We start from the raw sequence: 19,433 nt of genomic DNA, 5'->3' as shown, positions 1-19,433 counted from the left end.
TCTAATGGCAACTCAATAAAGAGACCATTCTTAGGTTGCTTCACTCTGGTTGTTCCTGTGCCAACTGACAGCAAAGCAGGTGCCAGGCCCTGCTAGCAGGAACAGAACCTTAGCAAATAGAAGAGCATGAATGCTTCCCTCTGGTATCATCTCACTGGCCCCTTCCCGGAAAGAACTGCTGGACCAGCCCCACCAAATGGTGAGCCATGGGGTTGGGGATTTAGCTCAGTGGTAGAGCTCTTGCCTAGCAAGCGCAAGGCCCTGGGTTCGGTCCTCAGCTTCAGGAAAAAAAAAGACAAATGTTTGAGAGAAGTGTGTATGTGCGTCCATCTGTTGGGGGCCTGGTACCTCTGAATGGATCCAAGAGGATGCACAGAGCCCTGCAGTTTCTGACCTACAATGAGCTGCAGGACCCTGTCCAGAACTTTGGTCCCCTCTTCTGCTTCCCTGCTCCCTCTCACATGCCCGGCCTCGGTCTCACCATACCCCACCTCCGTTTTTCATCTCTTCATGGAACACATCTTCCAGGGAAAGAGGTGAGAAAGTATTCCTACCACACCTGGAATAAAGATGGCTGAGGACACTTCCTTTAGCATGACGGAGCTGTTGGGGTGTTCCGTAGTGAGCCGCCAAATGTTTTTGGTGATCCCACTTCCCACTGCCCTACAGCTCACAGGGTCTCTGAGAGTCTCTGGGGATGGAGAGAATTAGGTGTCTCCGAGACTCCTTTGCTGGTTTGACATATCCAGTTCTGAACTGTCGGAGACTTCACAATGGTCTGGAGATGGGCAGGACCTTCAGACCTACCCAAACCCTGAGAGCATTTAATGGGGGCTTTGCCTGACCCTCTTGGGTGGAGGGGTAGTGATGGTTGACTACAGTGTAGGAAAAGCATGCCAGATGTGTGTAGCTAAGTGGCAGTTCACAGTTATTAGGCCCTAAGTTGCCCTTGACAAAACGGAAGGCAGATGCCAAGAAGGAAACCTTATCTAATCCCAAGCCTGATGTTTGCAATCCAGAGCCTAAGCGCAGTATCCAGTGCTCCCAGTTCATTTCTTGAGGCCAGGTTTGCATTAGAATCTCTAGGGCCAATGGTCTGAAATGCTGATTCCCAGGCTCTGAGCCTGAGCATTAGGGTTAGTCAGTGGAAATAGAACCTAGAAACGATTGTTTTTATTTGGCAATCTCAGTGATGAGTCAGCTATGGGGAAAACCCAGGGAGCCCATTGTAAAATCATCATGGAATCCCATCACTAGGCAGGACCGGACAAGCCCCACTGGAAGTGTCAGACTTAGGATCAGGTAAGATACATGCTAGCAATATAGGGTAATTTAGGGAACTCCCAAATGCTTACTATATCTGTTCCAATCTTCTAAAACTACCAAGGTCGTCGGATCTGTCCCCAGAGCCCCTTTCTGCATGACACTTGGCTATCTGTCCTAGGGCTGAAGAACATTTTACCCATCGGAGCGGAGTACTGAGAACTCACAGCAAGCCCGAGTCTTTAATCTGTCTGTCTTACAACAGTTGGGCATGAGGAATAAGAAGGTGTGCACTGTGGGGTGGAGAATGCTCCAAGGAGCAGGCTGAGGACAACACAGTGGGTCAGGACTCCACAGGCAGGGGTATACTCTCATTCTGATTGGGTAGAGTCTCTGTGACCTGCTGGTCCAGCTAGGGGGCTGCTTGGATGCTGCTGCTGTCCAGGTTTTCTGAACACTGGATAAGGACATAAGGAACTGTCAGAGCAGCCGGGCGAATAACTTTCCTCCTACCCTGATTATACACCTGCTTTCCCATCCCTCCTACCGCGGATGCAGTCTGAGAGCTGAGACGGTCAATTAGTTCAGCCCATGTCACACACAGAGCAGGTCATCGGGAAGTGTTTGATGAATGAATAAAGACTCAGTTCAACACAGCCATTACAACTCAGTCCAGCAATGTGGCTAGTGGCTGATTCAAAAAAATGACAGGCCTTCTTGTATGTATAGGTAGAAAGATATGGAGAAAGAGCAAGACAGCCCAGGGAACACACAGAGCACGCCATTTTCTTCTCAGCATGTGAATTACAAAATGTTGCGGCCCTATTTCAAAAGCGCCAGAGGCTGGGATGTAGCTCAGTGGTATTGGGCTTGCCTTCCGTTGGCCCAGAGCCCAACATGTTAAGTGAATAAATAAATAAGAGGGGAAAGGACATATATGGATACTTTACAGAAAATACAACCAATTATACCGATCAATAAATAAGAAAACCTATTAATCTCCCTCACAATTGGAGAAACATAAACTAGACTAACAAGCTTGTTTTTATTCATGGGATTAATATGGTCCTTCTAGGGTGACCACTCCTAAGGCAGATCTAGAGAAGCAGGGCAGAGAGGGGGCTGACTCTCCTGGATAGACCACAGGTGCCTGCCAAACTTCCTTTTAACTGGACAGCAGGTTCTGGGTGTGCCATCAAAAAATTAACCGAGATTGCTTTTTCTTTAGTAATTTTTGCTAGAGTAGCAAAGTCCCGGAGAAGAGGCCCCAAGTGTCCACCCACCAGGGAGTAATTATATACTGATGGACTGGCATTCCCCACTGGGAGAGCGAGGAAGGCCGGTGTGGAAAGTGCACAGCTATGCACACAAAAGTCATCACCTTCATGAGAAGGGAAAGTGTGTGCTGCTTTATGTCAGAAGTTGCCGGCAGAACACCCTCAAAACGTATCCTGAAAATGGAATCAGAGTAAAACAGTCATTTTCACAGTTTACCCCACTACAAACAACAGCACCCCGCTTTTGTATACACTTTTACTCGCTATGGCACCCTTTACCTAAGGCCACCCGTGGCCCAAAAATGCTAAATAGAAAACTCCAGGAATAAAACATAGGTTTAAAACTGCACCCCATGTTAAGGAGCTCAATGCAAGCCCACACGATACCACTTCGCTCACTCAGGGCTGACTGGCTCCTTTCTCCAGAGGATCCACGTTGTACGTACAACCCATACACTAGTGATCAAGGGTCCTAAGATCATGGCGCACCTATCTAAGTGACTCTCGTTTTGTTACACAGCTCCCCCAGAGTTCCTGGGTAGTGAATCTAGAATTTCCAGTATGCTCAGGAGAAGCTGTGAAGGGCTTTCTTGAAGAGCGCAGGTGAAATATTTGGGTGGGGTGGAAATCTTCACTGGACTGGCACAGGAATAAAGAAGACAGCGTATGGAAAGGACACCAGACCCACGGAGGCAGAACCAGCTCCTCACAGAGTCTGCAGGTGCTTTTCGGGGCAGTGGTAAGAGCTAGCTGGTGAATACTGTCCCAACAACAGGAGCAATAGAAAGCTATTTATCCTACATATCATGCAGTTTTTGAAATTAGTTTCCACGTGGATTGAAACTTTTAAGCCTGAGGAAACAATCTGGGAGTGATGGAAAGCACTTCAGAGGCCAAAAGGCCCAGAGGAAACATCACTGGATTTTGTGGGTAAAGTACCTTTTAGTGTATCACATCAAAGAGGAGAAATAATAAAAGCTGGCTAATCCATTTGTAAAAGGTAAGTTAAAGTATGGCGATCAGGGGAGCAGAGAGGGCTCAGAGGCTAAGATGTTTGCCATACAAGCAAGAAGACCAGAGTTTGGACCCCCAGATCTTACATAAGTGCCAGGTGGACATGGCAGTGTGCCTGTAGTCCCAGATCAGAAGGTGCAGCCAGGGGATCCCTAAAGCAAGTTCTGGCTTTGTTTGGGAGACCTTGTCTTAAAGTACAAGGTTAAAGAGTGGTCAGGAAATAGTGCTGACCTCAACTTATGGCCTGCATACATACATGTGTCCACATTCATGCTCACCTTTATACATGTGTGTTCAAACACATACATATATACACATGTGCACTGTATACACATACATATGAAATGAAGAAAAGTTACCACCAGAATTATACAACATCGTGAAAGTTAAAACCATTTGCTATATATGATGGAGACCTTTCTTTAAGAACTCCCATGATGCCTCATGCCCGCAGCCCCAGACCGTTGAGGATAATTCAGGTCAGGATCTTGAGTATAAACCCAAAGTGGGCTACACAGTCAGACCCTGTCTCAAATAAATGAATGAATGAATTGAATGAATGATGAATGAATAAATAAATAAATAATCTAAGCAAACTCTCATAGACCATGGGTGTGGCTACTGAGATCCGCTAAGAATCCTGCAAAGTGGAATCTGGAATAACTATGTTCTACTGCTGGTCCTTTCACTTTTTTTCATTTTTTAAAAAAGATATATTTATTTTTTATATATAAGTACACTGTAGCTGTCTTCAGACACACCAGAAGAGGGCATCAGATCCCAGTACAGATGGTTATGAGCCACCATGTGCTTGCTGGGAATTGAACTTAGGACCTCTGGAAGAACAGTCAGTGTTCTTAACCATTGAGCCATCTCTCCCCTGCTGGTCCTTTCTAAATGGCGCTTGAGGAATGAGAGGCAAACTGAGAGAGAAATGGAGAGCATGAGATTCCCCAAGTTCCTAAGCATGGGGGCTGATTTTCCAGTCCTCTCCGCATCTCAAAGTCTCTGTTAACCACCCTTCTTTAAAGTAGCCATAAGTAGCTTTCTAGTCCTCTAATAAGACCAAACCAGCCCAAGGGCAGACACAAGCCACACCACCCTGTACACAGACAACCCCTCCAGGGGCATTACATTGGATCAGGAATATTCTCCCATGGCCCTGTCTCAGGGAGGATGTTTGTGACTTTTCCACAGGAAATCATATGGCACAACCTCTCTGAAACCCCTCTTCTCCTAAAGCTGCATTGTCTCCTGACGCAGCACCTTACTGAGTTGTTTGTTTTCTGAGAAACACAGCATTTATTAACTTTAGCCGCTCTGCCTTGCTAATCCTCATGTAGGAGACTTTCCAGTAAAAGGTGTGACGTTATGTTTATAAATAATGCTTGAAACTGCTGAGAATGCCGCTCTTCACAGGAAGGAGGACATTGTCGGAAAGAACTAAAATTAGTTTGGGAACCAAAAATAATGAACAGTCTCCCCTAGGCACAGCTGAACAGGTAGGTGCTTGCAAACACACTGGGTTCTGAGTAAGGCTGTCCAACCAACACGCAGCGGACCTGTGCTCCTCTGAAAGCAAAGGGCCCTTCCTAATCCTAACCAGTGCTTCCAAAGGTTCAGAAATTCCCAGCCAGAAACCTTTTCTTGCCATTTTTTCTAATGCCGAGGAAAGGTACTGGGGACAGAGAAGACCCAGCATGGCTGATGGAATGGGAGACTCTAGAGTCGAATGCAGAGAGAATCCTCGGGAAACAGTCAAAACAGATTCAAAACCCTCTCTATAAAGAGGTCAGAAAAGCCTGTCCGCCAAGTCCCCATGCTCTACAGGGGGAGCCTGGAACAGGAGCACCAGGCAGAGCTTCTCAAAGCTCAGAGAACCTCAGGATCACCAGGAACTCCTTCCAAGAGGCTGAGCCTCAGACTTGACTCCACAGCTTGTGGTTCTCAGCTCTGTCCTTTGAAGCCTGAGAATCAGAATGCTAGTTCCCAGGCACTTCTGGGCCAGAGGCAGGGAAGACCACTGTCCTACCAATCTGCAGCTGCTGCAGGTGCTGCCTGCATCCAGGTGTTACACATGGCCCACTCAAAGGTAACAAGACAGAACTCCTAACCCGATGGGCCCACTGTTCACCCCACTCCCACCTTTTCTCATAGGTGGCACTGATAACAAATATAGAAACTTCTTTTTCCGTTCGGGATTTTGTGTAGAGACACTGCAGATAGCCCTGTGCTCTCTATACTGCCAAAGGCTTCCCCATTACACAGCCTCCACCAAAACCAGGCTGTTCTGAAGCCCTGGGAGTAGTGTTGTGTTATCTTTCCATCATGAGGCAACCTTGGGCCAGCAAAACAGCTCAATAGGTAAAGCAGCTGGTTGCTATGCTGACCTAAGTTTGATCCCCGAGACCCATAGGGTAGAAAGAGAACTGACTATTGTAAGTTGTCCTCTGACCTCCAAATGTGCACTGTGGTATGCTCGCTCATGTGCACACATACACATACACACATGCATGTAGGTACGCACTCAACACACAAATGTAAAAATAATACTCTGGAGGCAGATGTAGGCAGATCTCTGTGAGTTCAAGGCCAGCCTGGTCTACAGAACAACCAGGGCTACACAGAGAAACCATGTCTCGAAAACCCAAACAAATAAACCAACAACCAACACCCCTCCAAAATGGAGGAGGAAGAAGAGGAGGAAGAGGAGGAAGAAGAAGAGGAGGAGGAGGTTGAGAAAGTCTTAAAATGTACTCAGGCTCAAATGTGAGTTGTACAGGTGTCATGGAGCTATCAAACACACACACACACACACACACACACACACACACACACACACACACACACACACACACACACGAGGGGCCCTGGGCTATTCCATGTAAGCTATGAATGGATGTTCGAGCTGACATGCATTCCCTATCAAGGAGCCAAGCATCAGTGTCAAATTGTTGGCATTATGTGGGTAAATGAGAAAATGAAGCTTTTGTGATAGAAGTTGAAAGGCTAAAAGGACATAGCCAAGCAACCCACCAATCGACAGTGAGCAGAGGACTGCAGAACCTGGCAAGCTGACCAGAGAGACCCAGGCAAAGATGTTTGAGCCCAACAGGGAAGATTCTCTGAGGGGATAGAAGAGAAACAGCCAGGTCCACAAACATGCAGATGAAAGTAGCCTGAGGTTTGCATGGCCATCACCAGAACCGCCCTAGGAACCCCAGTCCATTTACTAGAGCTAAAGTTGAGCCAGTCTGAGAAGGGGCAGGCTCCACTCCCAGCACACTGAGCTTACAGTCCATCCAGCGTTCCTCATGGTTACAGGAGCCCTTTCTTCTGGGGCAGTTATCGCTGAGCATGCAGACAGGCAGATGACAAAGGGACAGAAGCTTCAGTCAACGGTCACCATGGAAGACTTTGGTCATTATCTAGCCAAGGATGGTGAGGCCCATGAGGGTCTCGTGGCCCTCTGCGTGGCTCAGCCCAGTGCTCACAGCGAGTAGGCACACAATAAACACGGGCTTCTTGCATGACTAACTTCTCACCCGGATTTCTGCCTCCCACACCTCTTGGAAGAGCATTCTACTTTGGAATCCAACTCAGATTGAAAGAACAAAAAGCTGTTACCCCACTCCTAGATCTGCTTCCAACAATAAGGATCCCATGGAGGGGAAATTGTGCCAGTTTTACATACAGAGGCACACTCATCAGCAGTTGTGCGTGATAAACACTTTAAGCCTGACATTCTTGGTTTCACAGGATTTTTTTTTTTTTTAAGCTTGAAGGGACCTTCTGAAGTCAACTCAAGCAGGAAAAGAAAATCACAGCCAAGTCACCAGGAAAATTCCCTTAAACAACTCACATGGACTTCAGGAAGCCTTCCTCATAGCCATTTGCATGGCGTTCGCCCACTCCACTCTGGCAAGAAGCCATCAAATGGCTAATTAGAGCTGGCCACAGGGAAGGCATTGAGCAAACACTTGTTGCTTGATAATCAAGTTATATGGTCCTTGCCCACTCATGTATCAGCCGAGGACCCACAGATCATGGTATTTCACTGATTCCCACAGCACCTCACATTCAAAACACCCACCTTACTTCAAACTGTTTCGTCCTGCTGTCCTCTGCGTATGTCCTCTTACAGACACAGGCTCCCACCAGCCCTTTGGTCCCACAAGTCCCAGAGTGGCAATGATTCATCCCCACTAACAAGCAAGATGTATGAGAAAACAGCGGGTGAAAGGCAGAGCACAGATAAGCCAGAAGGTCCCTTTGCAACTGAGGTTCCATTTCTCTCACACTGCTTCCCTCTTCTCTTTCTTGGTTCTCCCTATCACCTTCTATTTTCAAGTGCATTGGTAAATAGTATCCTGACCTTACGTAGGCTGCTGCTTCTGATTTCTCTTCTCTTCTCTTCTCTTCTCTTCTCTTCTCTTCTCTTCTCTTCTCTTCTCTTCTCTTCTCTTCTCTCTCTCTCTCTCTCTCTCTCTCTCTTTCTTTCTCTATGTATGTATGTATGTATGTATGTATGTATGTATGTATGTATGTATGTATGTATGTGTATGTGCATGAGCATGTGTGGATACATACATGTACTCAAGCACTCGCCTACTTACACATGTGTACCACACATGGCGATCGGAGGGAAACTTATGGGAGTTGGTCTCTCCTTCCATCACGTAGGTCCCAAGGATCAAACTCAGGTCAGCAGGTTTAGCAGCAAATGCTTTTTCTGTTAATCCATCTTGCTGGCCCATGATCTTTAATACTTGGTACAAAACCATAAGCCTCTGTCTGAACACGAGGCCCAAACTTGAGCATCCACAGATTGGATGTGAAAAATACACCCGTGAAGCTCACCTAGGCAGAGGAATACCCTAGGGAATTTGCTGAGCCCCATCTACCTCCGTTAGGACAGAACCACACCTCGTGGATTTTTGAGAGAAGAGGGGGTCCATATGTTTAAGAATGCTTTCCAGCTTTCATAGAGCTGAACATTCTCATACACTGTGTACATGGTGCTTCTCAGGCAGTGTCTAGGTAAAGGTCATCCTGCATAGACATCTACTGACTGTCTTAGTGGAACAATCCATCTGGATGGCAGAAGTTCTGGCCCTGCCTGACTGTTACTTCCTCTGTCCCTTACTCCACTACAGCACGGTGATGCCAATTTCTTAAGAACTTGATCATAGACCAGCACTTTCCCAAATTCTGACCTACAGTAATAGTGTGTGCTTTCGAGGAACAATCTTGTGACTGAAATCATGCACACAGTGCCGAATGATTAAGTCGGGATTCTTAGCATTTCCTTCTCTTCAGTATTTATCATCTCTCTGACTTAGCAATGCTCTGACTTCTTCCGATTCATTGTAAAAATGTATGATATAGCGCCACAAACCATTTTCACTCTAGCTTATTTCTCCTATGTATCTGCATCTTGCAAAATCATCCCCCCTCTGTCCCATCTCTCTGGACCTTTCTAGACTTGAGACTACTATTACACTCTATAGCCATGAGACCAAATCTGTAGCACCCGTGTGAATGAGAATATTTAGCCATTTTCTGTGTCTAGCTTATTTCTACATAACTCAGGGTGCTGTGGTTTCATCCATGTTGCTATGGTGATAGATCTCTATCTTCTTTATGGCTAAATAGAATTCTATTGCAACTATGCACCATATTGTTTTTATCCATTCATCCACCCATGGTTGGAGTCTGTGCCATGGCTGTTGTGAATAATGCTTCAATAAACACAATGCGTCTGATACACCAACTCCATTTCCTTTGGCTGTATACACTGTAGTAGGAATGTTTGTTTAGCACTTTAAAAGGTTTAAAATCCAAGCAGACATCATTTGTTATGGGCACACCCTCATCTTGAACATCCCTTGCCTTTGATGGAATGCATGCCGGCCATATTAATGATTAGGAAGGATCCCACCTCACCATATTGATGAGCTCTGCCAGGTTCTCAGACTGCTCACTCCTGACCTAGATAGACCCCTGAGCTCTGGAGTGCGGCCATTGAGAAAGGACAGGACCATTTACAGGCACATACTTCCTAACCAAAACAGAGGCCCTTCTTAAAAAAACAACAACAAAATCAAAACAAAAAACACACCACCAGCACCAGCATAACAACAATAACAACAAAGTTTCTAAAGAGAGAAAAAAAAAAGTGAAAACAAAACAAAACAAAAAAGCCTTGCTGTTCTTTAAACCACTAAGGTATACATACATACATACATACATACATACATACATACATACACCCACATAGATACATACACACACATAGATACATACACACATACCACATACTACATATATACATACACACACAGATACATGCAAACATAGATACATGCATACACACATACACACACACACACACACACACACACACACACACACACACACACCCCAATCAGACTCCAAGTTCCTTGGTCTTCCTCTTGTCCACCTGCCACAATACTGGGCACACACAACAGTGAAAGCCCCATATTCCTACCAGGAAATGCTGATCTGCAAAGTGTAGCTGTGGACTGGAAGGCTTTGAGATGATAGAAGCCGCTAGGGCTTCTCTCTACACTGACGAGAATCAAGGCTGGAAGCACACTCGAGTCAGCTATGCCAGCAACCTCAGGACCATAAACAGCAGGCAGGGGAAGGGCCTCTCCTGGCAAGTTCTTACTCATTCTAAATCTTGTCACCATAAAACTGAATTATTTGTCTTCAAGCAGCTCCTCAGGAGTTTCTGCTTTAACTTCAGTGGTTTATAGATACCTGACCTTTAACCTCAGAATGATGACAAACTCAGCATTTTTTTTTTTACTGTGTTTCTTGTGTCAGATTTAATTCACGCCTCAACTTTATATTCCATTCCTTGTAACTGCTCCAGGTTGGATCTGATAAAACCATGTCTTCTCCCCCACATACTAATAAAGAGTCATGTGAGAAGGCCTGGTTCTCACCTTGGGGTACTTTTGGGAGGTGGTGGAAACTTCAGTGGTTAGGTGGGGTCTAACATGGTAGGATTTAAACCCAGCGCTCAGGAGGCAGAGGCAGGCAAGCAGACAGTTCTAGGACAGCCTGGTGTACATAGTGAGTTCAAGGGCAGCCCGAGCTACACAGTGAGACTCTGTCTCAAACAAATGTCTAGTAGAACATCAGAAGTTAGGTCGCAGAGAGGATAGTGTTCCCTAACAGGGGACCCTCGGAGTCCAGCCTCTTTCTAGCTTTCTTTTTGTTTCCTGCCCACCATGAGGTGAGTGTACTTCCTGTACCATACCCTCCCACCACGATGTGCTTTGGGACCATGAGTCTAAATAAACCTTTCTTCTTTATCAGTTGATTGTCTCAGGTGCTTTTTTCTAGACAGAAAGCTAACACCACGATATCTGTATCAATTTTGTTGTTACTAAGTCTCCTTGAAGTTAGAAAAAAATAATAAGTGGAGACTATTCGGAAGCACTTAAGAATTCGATGTAAAATGTTTTACTTTTTCCTAATAGCAGCCTGCGATTCAGCAAGTGTACGGCAGGCCCTCTCTCTGCCTCGGTGTTTTGGGGCAGATGGCACTCCCTGACACTTTTGGAGTTATGCCTTAAGAATCCCCAAACAGAGCCTCTAAGGAAGTGCTTCCAAAGGCAATCAAGAATGTCACAGAGCATGCAGCATCCTCGCACATGGGTGCTTTTAAAAACAATTCTTTATTGCGATGTAACTCACTATGTTGTAGAACTTAACCTGTGGTGTGGTGGCTTTGGTCTGTTCATGGAGCGTGCAGCCCTCACCATTACCTAATTATAGCACATTTCTGTCACCTTAACCCCGTGCTCATTAGCAGCTGCTACTCACCCATCCTGCAGCCCCTAGCAACCGCTCGTCTACTTTCCGTTTCTATGGATTTGCTTATTTTAAGCATCTCACACAAACCGAATCCCTCAGAACGTAGCCCTCTGTGTTTGCCTTGACTTGGTGTGGTGCCTTCAGGGATCATCCTTGTTGAAGTGGGTGTCAACCCTGCTTCCTTCTTCTCTGTAGCTGAGTTCAGTTGTGCGCTCGCACTCATTTTTGTCCACCCACTCTCTGGGTACACCAGGGCTCTGGCTGTGGAGATGGTGGTGCTGTGTGTGTGTGTGTGAAGGCTCAGGTTTCAGCCTGGATGTAGGTTTTCAGTTTTCTTGGGCACAAAGCAGGAAGGGGGACATGGGGTTAGTATCCCCATATTTCTTTTGGGTGCAGTGGTGTCTGGACCAATTTGCTGCTGACTGCCAGCTCCGACTAACAACCAGTGACATGCAGAACTGCATTCTTTACAGCACAATTCAAAATGACTTCTGAGGATGGAGTGAAGAACAGAGTCCACCCCCTTTGTCTCTGGGTGCTGGCATGTTGGTTTATTGAACGGCTTCAGATTCACTGAGTCTTTACCATAAACAAGAGATTACTTGGCCTTAAAATCTGATGGAAAGTGAGGGGTGTGCTATGCATGCAAGTATTACTTAAACAATACTAATTAAAATGGATGCTTGGGAGGAGAAAGCAAAAGCTACTGGGAGGGAGAATAAAAGTATACTTTCGGGATTAACAGCTTTCCACTGTGAATCCCTTAAAAATAAGGGGAGTGTCTAGGGGAGAGGGAAAGTATGGAAGGAAGGGAGACTGGGAGGAGCAGAGGGAGGGAAGCTGGTTGGAATGTATTATATGAGGGAAGGATCTATTTTCAATTAAAAAAATAAGGGCTATCCATGCTCATATACTCATACAAATAAGAGCACAATGCACAATTTATTCAGCCAAATATGCCAAGTAAAAGCAGCATTCTAGTGTTACTTTGTGCAATACAGATGGACAGGGGAAAAAACCCCACAGACTGATGGTTTGGGTGCAGATGCTTCTCTGGGCAACTTTTATTGGGAAAAAGCTGTCAGGGCCATCCTATCTAGAGGGCTGGAAAAGTATCCAATTACTTTGAACCAAGTACTGCTCAAAGAATGGTTTGCACAATTACTAGTTTTGTAGAGATCCTACCTAGAAGCTCATTAGTTCTCCATTTAATAAAGTCAATGGGAATCCATTTACTTAAAGGAAAATTAAAATAAGAAATCAAGAGAACTACTGACTATCTGGCAAATAAACACAAGAGCTCAGTCCCTGGCTTACATCCACTCCAAGTCTCACTCACAAACATAATAAAACATTTAGAGACACCAATTCTTTGTCCAGAAGAGGATATAGAACAAATACCAGCTCTCCTGGGTTCTACTTCATGCTTTGTAGGACAATCAGACGGCCCTTAAAATTGTCCTTTCCAGTGAACATCCTTATCTAGGAATCTATGGATTCACCCTTATACCAAGTTTAGTCACCCATGCTCCCACTTCTGAGTGCAGAAACCTGGCTGTCCAGTCATAGCCTGACTACAGTGGCTTGGTGACTTTTGGCAGAGGCTCTTTGTATACAGAGGGACCCATTTCTGAATACATGAAATTGTTAGACTCTGTTATGCCAAGGATAATCTTTTCTGCCAAGGCCAGAGAGTGAAGAGTTTTGGCTTTGCCAGTCTTACTAAGAACACAGGGACATGGCTGTGCTCCAATAAAATGTGAAGTGAATTTGACTGGTGGGCCTTCGCTTAGTGCCTCCTGTGCTACGTGGTTTGGAAGATGGGTATTGAGTAAAGCCATCAGCCTTTGAACCCCGTTGTATGAATGCCAAGGATGCAAGGTGGCACTCCTTCTAAAGCTGTCTCTACATAGACACGTCGATGTTAGAGCCCTGCTCACGTTCCTATCAAAGTGACTCCTGTTCAACTAGGATCTCATCTTGGAACTACAAGTATTCATGTGGGAGGGGTGGAGACAGGCTTTTTGATAGGCTGTTTGGAGTCAGGTGGTCTGACCAAAAGGATGGAGAAATAGCTCTCCAAGTAGGGGTTGGAGTAGGGGTAGGTGAAAAGGTAGAGTCTGGCCAATGGGAGATGGGAGATTTCCACAGTGCAGTAGGCTCCTCCCAACACTTCTAAAGAAGTCAACCGATCTCCTCAGTGGCTGCTGCCCACCCTGTGTGTCACTGCCAGACACTGGGCTGCATAGTATGACATTTCCCCTGGCCTTACCTTCACTTTCTTACTGCTTGGGGCTCATTATCTCCTAATAAGGTCTTAGCACTTAATCCTTTCCTCAGGCTCTGCTTTCTAGAAGAACAGGGCTAGGATATTACCTCAAATTATTCTTTATTTAGGGATGAAAGACAGATTAAAAAAATGAAATGACTTGGTTCAATGCATACAAAGATGAGTAAATATGCTGTAAAATACTGACTCATACATTAAACATAACTCATACATTAAGCAGAACTGACCCTGGCTTTCTGGGCTAGTTTCAAGTGTCTCTCCATTGTGCAAATGGTAAAATATATATCACACAATATCAAAGAGGCCAGCTAAGTGATGGAACTTCTGCCTTAGTTACAGTTTCCATCGCTGTGAAGAGATACCATGACCAAGGCAACTCTGATAAGGACAACTTTTAATTGGGGCTGGTTTACAGGTTCAGAGGTTCAGTCCATTATCATCAAGGCAGGAAGCATGGCAGTGACCAGGCCAGACATGATGATGGAGGAACTGAGAGTTCTACATCTTGGAGGTAAACATAAGAAGACTGACTCATGGGCAGTTAGGAGGAGGTTCTAAAGCCCACCACCACAGTGACATGCTTCCTCCAACAAGGCCACACCCACTCCAACAAGGCCACACCTCCTAAGAGTGCCACTCTCTGGGCCAAGGATATGCAAACCACTACAGCTTCTAAGAGTATAGGGAGGCAGCGTCGTTGTGCCAGGTCTCTTGAAATAGCTGCTACTTACGGCCTACATGCACCCTGAGCCTCAGTCCCCAGTGTAGTGGTACTAAGAGGTGGGGGCTTGAGGGATGATAGGTCATGAGAGCTCCCACTCACTTGGGATCCATGTTGTTATAAAAGAGCCCAGGGAAGCTTGCCCAGCTTGCAGCAAGAGAGCCCATCTCTAGCAGCCAGATGTCAGGTTGCCGCTCGACACCTAAAATCTTCAGGCACTTCGATTTTGGATTTTCCAGCCTCCAGATTTTACATTGTTTTCAAGCTACCTACCCTTTGCCCTTTGATTAAACTGCTCCAGCACAGATCCTTACCAACTAGCCTAGGCCCCTGCATGAATAGAATAGGCTATTGAGAATAGCTCACCAGCCATGAACCACAACACACATGCCCCAATTTAGCCTTAGGCAACATTGGAGGAACTTAGAGCCTGTACAAGATGTGCATCCTGTCACTGGAGTCCCTGGCCTCCTAGAGCTGCACTCAGAACCATTCTGCATGATGAGATGCCCGGAGAGGCAGAGCTATGGTGAAGTGACTCACACATGACTTTCTAGAGTTACTGGAGAATCTCCGTAAAACCAGTGGCAGGATTGTCGTGGCTTACCCACCGAAGCTTCCTGCGAGGCATCCACTAAATCATCTGGGTCTCCCCAGGGACTTACCTGGTCCTCCTATTGTAAACATTGTCTGTATTTCTGTTTGTACCTGGCTTCCCTTCCTTCTATGCTCTTTGTTCCCTGGCTTGTTACCACAGTGCCTTGCATGGATCCATTCCTCCTATCTTGCCTCTTTAACTCTGTATTTAGAGCTCTCTCCTACAGGCTTGCACTGGGTGGTATGTCTGTGCCTCCATTTTACAGACACGCAAATTCTAGAACACCCTACTCGGTTGTGCAGGTTGGTTACTGCACAATGGTGGCCACCAGGGGTGGAATCCACTCTGCTCTCTGCATGCTAGGCCATGCACCCACAGGATTCTCTGAACTCTAGTAGTGTCCTGGATGTCCTCTGAGCCATGGATGCATCCACCCATGTGCTCGTCATCTTTCTGAACACACAGCAAGGAACCACGCATGCAGCATGGATTCACCTCCTTCCTTCCAGCTGGCCTCCTAGTGTCTCCCATTCTCTCTTACTTCATGACTGCCACCCAAGGCAGAAAGCCAGGAGACGGGCAAGCTCCCTGCCACCAGCCTGCCACATCCTGTCTAGCCCTCCTCTTTCAGGCCACTGCTGCAAATTGGGCTGACCTCATTATTTCTCTTTTCATTTAGGCTGTCTACTCGGTGCTTACTGCTCCCAACCCCTACACTGCTGCTCAGAAGTCTCGCTGTAAGGTTGTGTTGGACTCCTGCCACTGTTTAGAAACTTCCATGGCTTCCCATTGCCCACTGGGTGAAGAGTGATGTCAGTCAGTCACACACACACACACACACACACACACACACACACACACACACACACACACACACACACACACGGCTCTTGCTCACTTGCATGTTTCTACCACTGCCAAGCCCATCAGCCTATCTTCTTCCTGTTACCCTGCCCTCTGTTTGGGCTACAACCTTGGTTAGATGACTCTGTCATGGGCTTCTCCTCAGAGTCCTCTTTGCATCCCCCACCTACAGGTGACAGGTTCCTCCCCAGAGCTCCCACCCCACTTTGTCATTGCCCGTAATGCTTGTTGGTGTCTGCCTGCCTCTGACGGCTGCAGTCTCTGAGAGCAGGGTCCGTGTCTTATTTGGTTTTGCATGCCCAGAGCCCAACCCTGGTGAGCAGGGAGCAGACCTTCACCCATGAAATCCTAAATGCAAGGAGATGATCAGACGAAGGAGACACTGATGTAAACGAGGCTTTGCACAGAATACCTGTTATGTCCAAGCACCCGCTGGGGGAAGGCAGATTAGGGATTAGGGGGCAGGGAAAAAATCTAGGCAGCTCTTAGGATCCTTGGGTTCTGCATTGGTGGATTCTCCAGCCACGGAGGGCTGTGATGCTCAGGAGAGGATGTCTGCATATAGTCTGAACATGCACACACTTTTTTTTATCTCTTGTCATTATTCCTTGAGCAACCCAGAGTGACAACTATATATATAGTGGGTTGTTGTTATACGTAATTAGAAATGACATAAAGTCCACAGCAGGATGACTGTAGGTTTTATGTAAACACTACCCGACATCCATAAAGGTTGGGGCATGTGTGGGAGTTTTGTGGGTGTTTATTTCGTTGTTGTTGTTTGTTTGTTTGTTTTTGTTTTGTTTTTTGTTTATCAGGGATCCTGAACATCACTTGAGGGTTATTTGAAAATTGTCTTCAGGGAGGATGAGAAGTGCAGTCACAATGGCTGGAGGCAGTGGGTAGTGGGTCTGACTTGTCCATGAGCTGCCTCCTGGACACGTGGAGGGGTTGGCATGAGACATGCAAGTTGGGACAGAAAGTGGGTCTAGCACTGAGGTACCAACTCAGAGGCTTCAGGAGTCAGGAAGTAAAGCAGAGGCCGATGTGTGCACAAGGATCCCTTCTGCTAGGCGCTTGGCTCCAGATAGGCGGGCAGCTTCCAGATTGAGGAGGGAGGCAGTAGACTAACAAAACACACCCAAGAGGGGCTTTGGAAAGGAGAGAGCTGCTTGCTTCTCTTCTTGACCACATAGCAATCCTTAACGATGCTCAGGGGCTGCTGTGAGAGGGAGGCATTTCCCATCTTGCCTCTTCCTGGTCTCTTGTAGTTTCAGAGAGCATCTCAGATTTCACAGCTCTCTTCAAATACTGCAGAGTTCTCCACAACCTTCCTCATGGGTGATCAAGCAGGTATTCATTTAAAATCTGCTTCCTAGATGAACAGTAGAGCACATATTTGCCTAGTATGCGGGGTTCAGTCCCCAGCAACTTACACGGGCACACACACTCCAGTGCCCTCAAGCATGAACACAAAACATCAAGAGCTGCTTCTGCTAAGAATAAACAAACAGTTTAGGGGCAAGGCCATTCTTCATGGTGCATGTTTAAGACTCAATAAGTCTATGTTGGACTGAGCAGATAAACAGTGAATTTAACCACCACTTAACGAGTGGGTAAAGCTGGCCTGCATCCAGAACTCAAGATCAAGGAGTTAGGTTAGTCAATGAAAGAGAGAGAGTGGGAGAGGCCAGTCCTACCACACTGCATCAGGCAACCTAGCAATCAGCCCACCCTTCTGCCATAGGCTGGTGAACTTCTGAAGCAAAAATCATCTTTTGCAGTTTTGAATGTTCAAAAATAAAAACAGTGAGATTTCATAACGCATACAAGTTACCTGCCACTCGTTTTCCAGTGTCCCAACGTAAAGCCCTTCCCCTTTTGCCATGTATAAAGTTTTATTAGAACATAGCTGCACTTGCTGACATACATACTGCCTACACGACTGTTCATGCCACGGCGATGAAGTAGCTGGGACAGAGACCCTGAGCTTTCAAACCTAACCTAACTAGCACACGTTAGGGAATCCGCTTGCCAACCGAGGAGCCCCCTGTATCCCACAACCCCAAGGAAGCTCTGACCTATCGGTATAAAAAGTCAGAGTCCTGGAAGGAAAGCTGCCAGATATCATCTGTGGATATAAAATGTGGCCGTGTTTCCATTCATAAGTGGAATAGTAATTAAATTAACGCCAGCACATTCCTAATGCAGTGACTGAAAGGAATGAGTTTGACGGCAATACTCAAAGTATGGAACAAGTTGTTCTCACGATTTAAAGGGTGGAGTGGGTTACATTTGTAATTTATATTTAAAACACTGGCATGCCTTTGCTTAGAAGACGGAGAACATAAATGCCTCAAAGGATATCTGTGATAAATGGCGACTGGGGATTTAAAAAAAAATTTATGCGCATTGTGTTGGGTTTCAGACCCCAGAACAGCTGAGGTGCTGTTTAATATACCAAAGCAGACCTGGCCCCCACATTCTCCCAGCAGTCCCTGCCTGGCGTACCCTGCCCTCAACCCTGAACTTTCCAGCCCAGGGGCTGGGCTGTCCTTCCCCCAGAGTCTCTTTGCTAAACAATCCAGACATTTTGGTCTCTCCTCTGCTCTTTCTTTCCTTCTTCTCTCTGCATGTGCTCTTTCTCTCTTTCTCTTCTCCCTCGCCTCAGTTTCCTTTCCCATGGTGACTTCCCTGATGTCATTCCTCGGGACCAGTGAACTCGCCAGCCCCAGAGTGGTTTCCCAATATACCTGCCTTTATATGTGCTCTAATGTTTCTTGAAATGGCTCATTTCACCTTGGAGAAATAACCTATCCCATTGGTGTCTTGCCTGAAAATTTGTCTGTGTGAGGGTGTTGGGTCCCCTGGAACCACAGTCACAGACAGTTGTGAGCTGCCTAGTAGGTGCTAGGAATTGAACCCAGGTCTTCTGAAAGAATACCCAGTGCTCTTAACCGCAGAGCCATCCTTCCAGCCCCCAACGACTGGGGATTTTTATTGTTGATTTGAATCAACAATATTGTTGATTTTGAATTCACTGGTTTTTAAACCCTGAGAATGTATTATTCTTTGGCAGAGAGAAAGACAGACAGACAAACCGACACACACACACACACACACACACACACACACACACACACACACACACAGAGAGAGAGAGAGAGAGAGAGAGAGAGAGAGAGAGAGAGAGAGAGAGAGCACCTAGAAAGGCACTTTCTCTATTTTCCTTTGCAACAGACTGGCTAATTTGAAACAAGAACAAATCCACCTAAATTCTTGCTCTTGAGCTCATCCAGTCCAAACTCTGCGCTGCACAGATGGAGATCTGTGTTCAGACACCCACTCTCCTGGGACGGGCACTGAAGTAGATGCTCCCCAAGGGGAGGTACATTCAAACAGCCACAAGCACCCCTGAAACATCTAGGCTCCCTGAGCATGGTGGAGCTGCTCAAGTGTCTGTTTTGAGGAAGTGTGAGATTAGAACAGCTAAAAACAGCTCCACTTCCCTTTTCCTAGAAACCTTGGTCACCTTTCTTCAAGGAGGACACCCTG

The 19,433-nt window shown here is 46.3% G+C and overlaps 1 protein-coding gene across 18 annotated transcripts in view; it reads right to left on the bottom strand.

Annotated features, from left to right (window-relative positions):
- Window positions 1-19,433, bottom strand: part of Gas7 (growth arrest specific 7) — a 230,730-nt gene that overhangs the window by 63,457 nt on the left and 147,840 nt on the right. Inside the window, exon 1 of one of the 18 annotated variants that reach the window (XM_087574753.1) lies at window positions 6,850-7,114. The gene's annotated coding sequence lies outside the window, so the exon portion shown is untranslated. 18 annotated transcript variants of the gene reach the window in all.

The sequence above is a fragment of the Rattus norvegicus genome, chromosome 10, assembly GCF_021556685.1.
Source record: "Rattus norvegicus strain SHRSP/BbbUtx chromosome 10, alternate assembly SHRSP_T2T, whole genome shotgun sequence".
NCBI lineage: Eukaryota > Metazoa > Chordata > Mammalia > Rodentia > Muridae > Rattus > Rattus norvegicus.
This window is presented reverse-complemented; position numbering and strand designations above follow the sequence as displayed.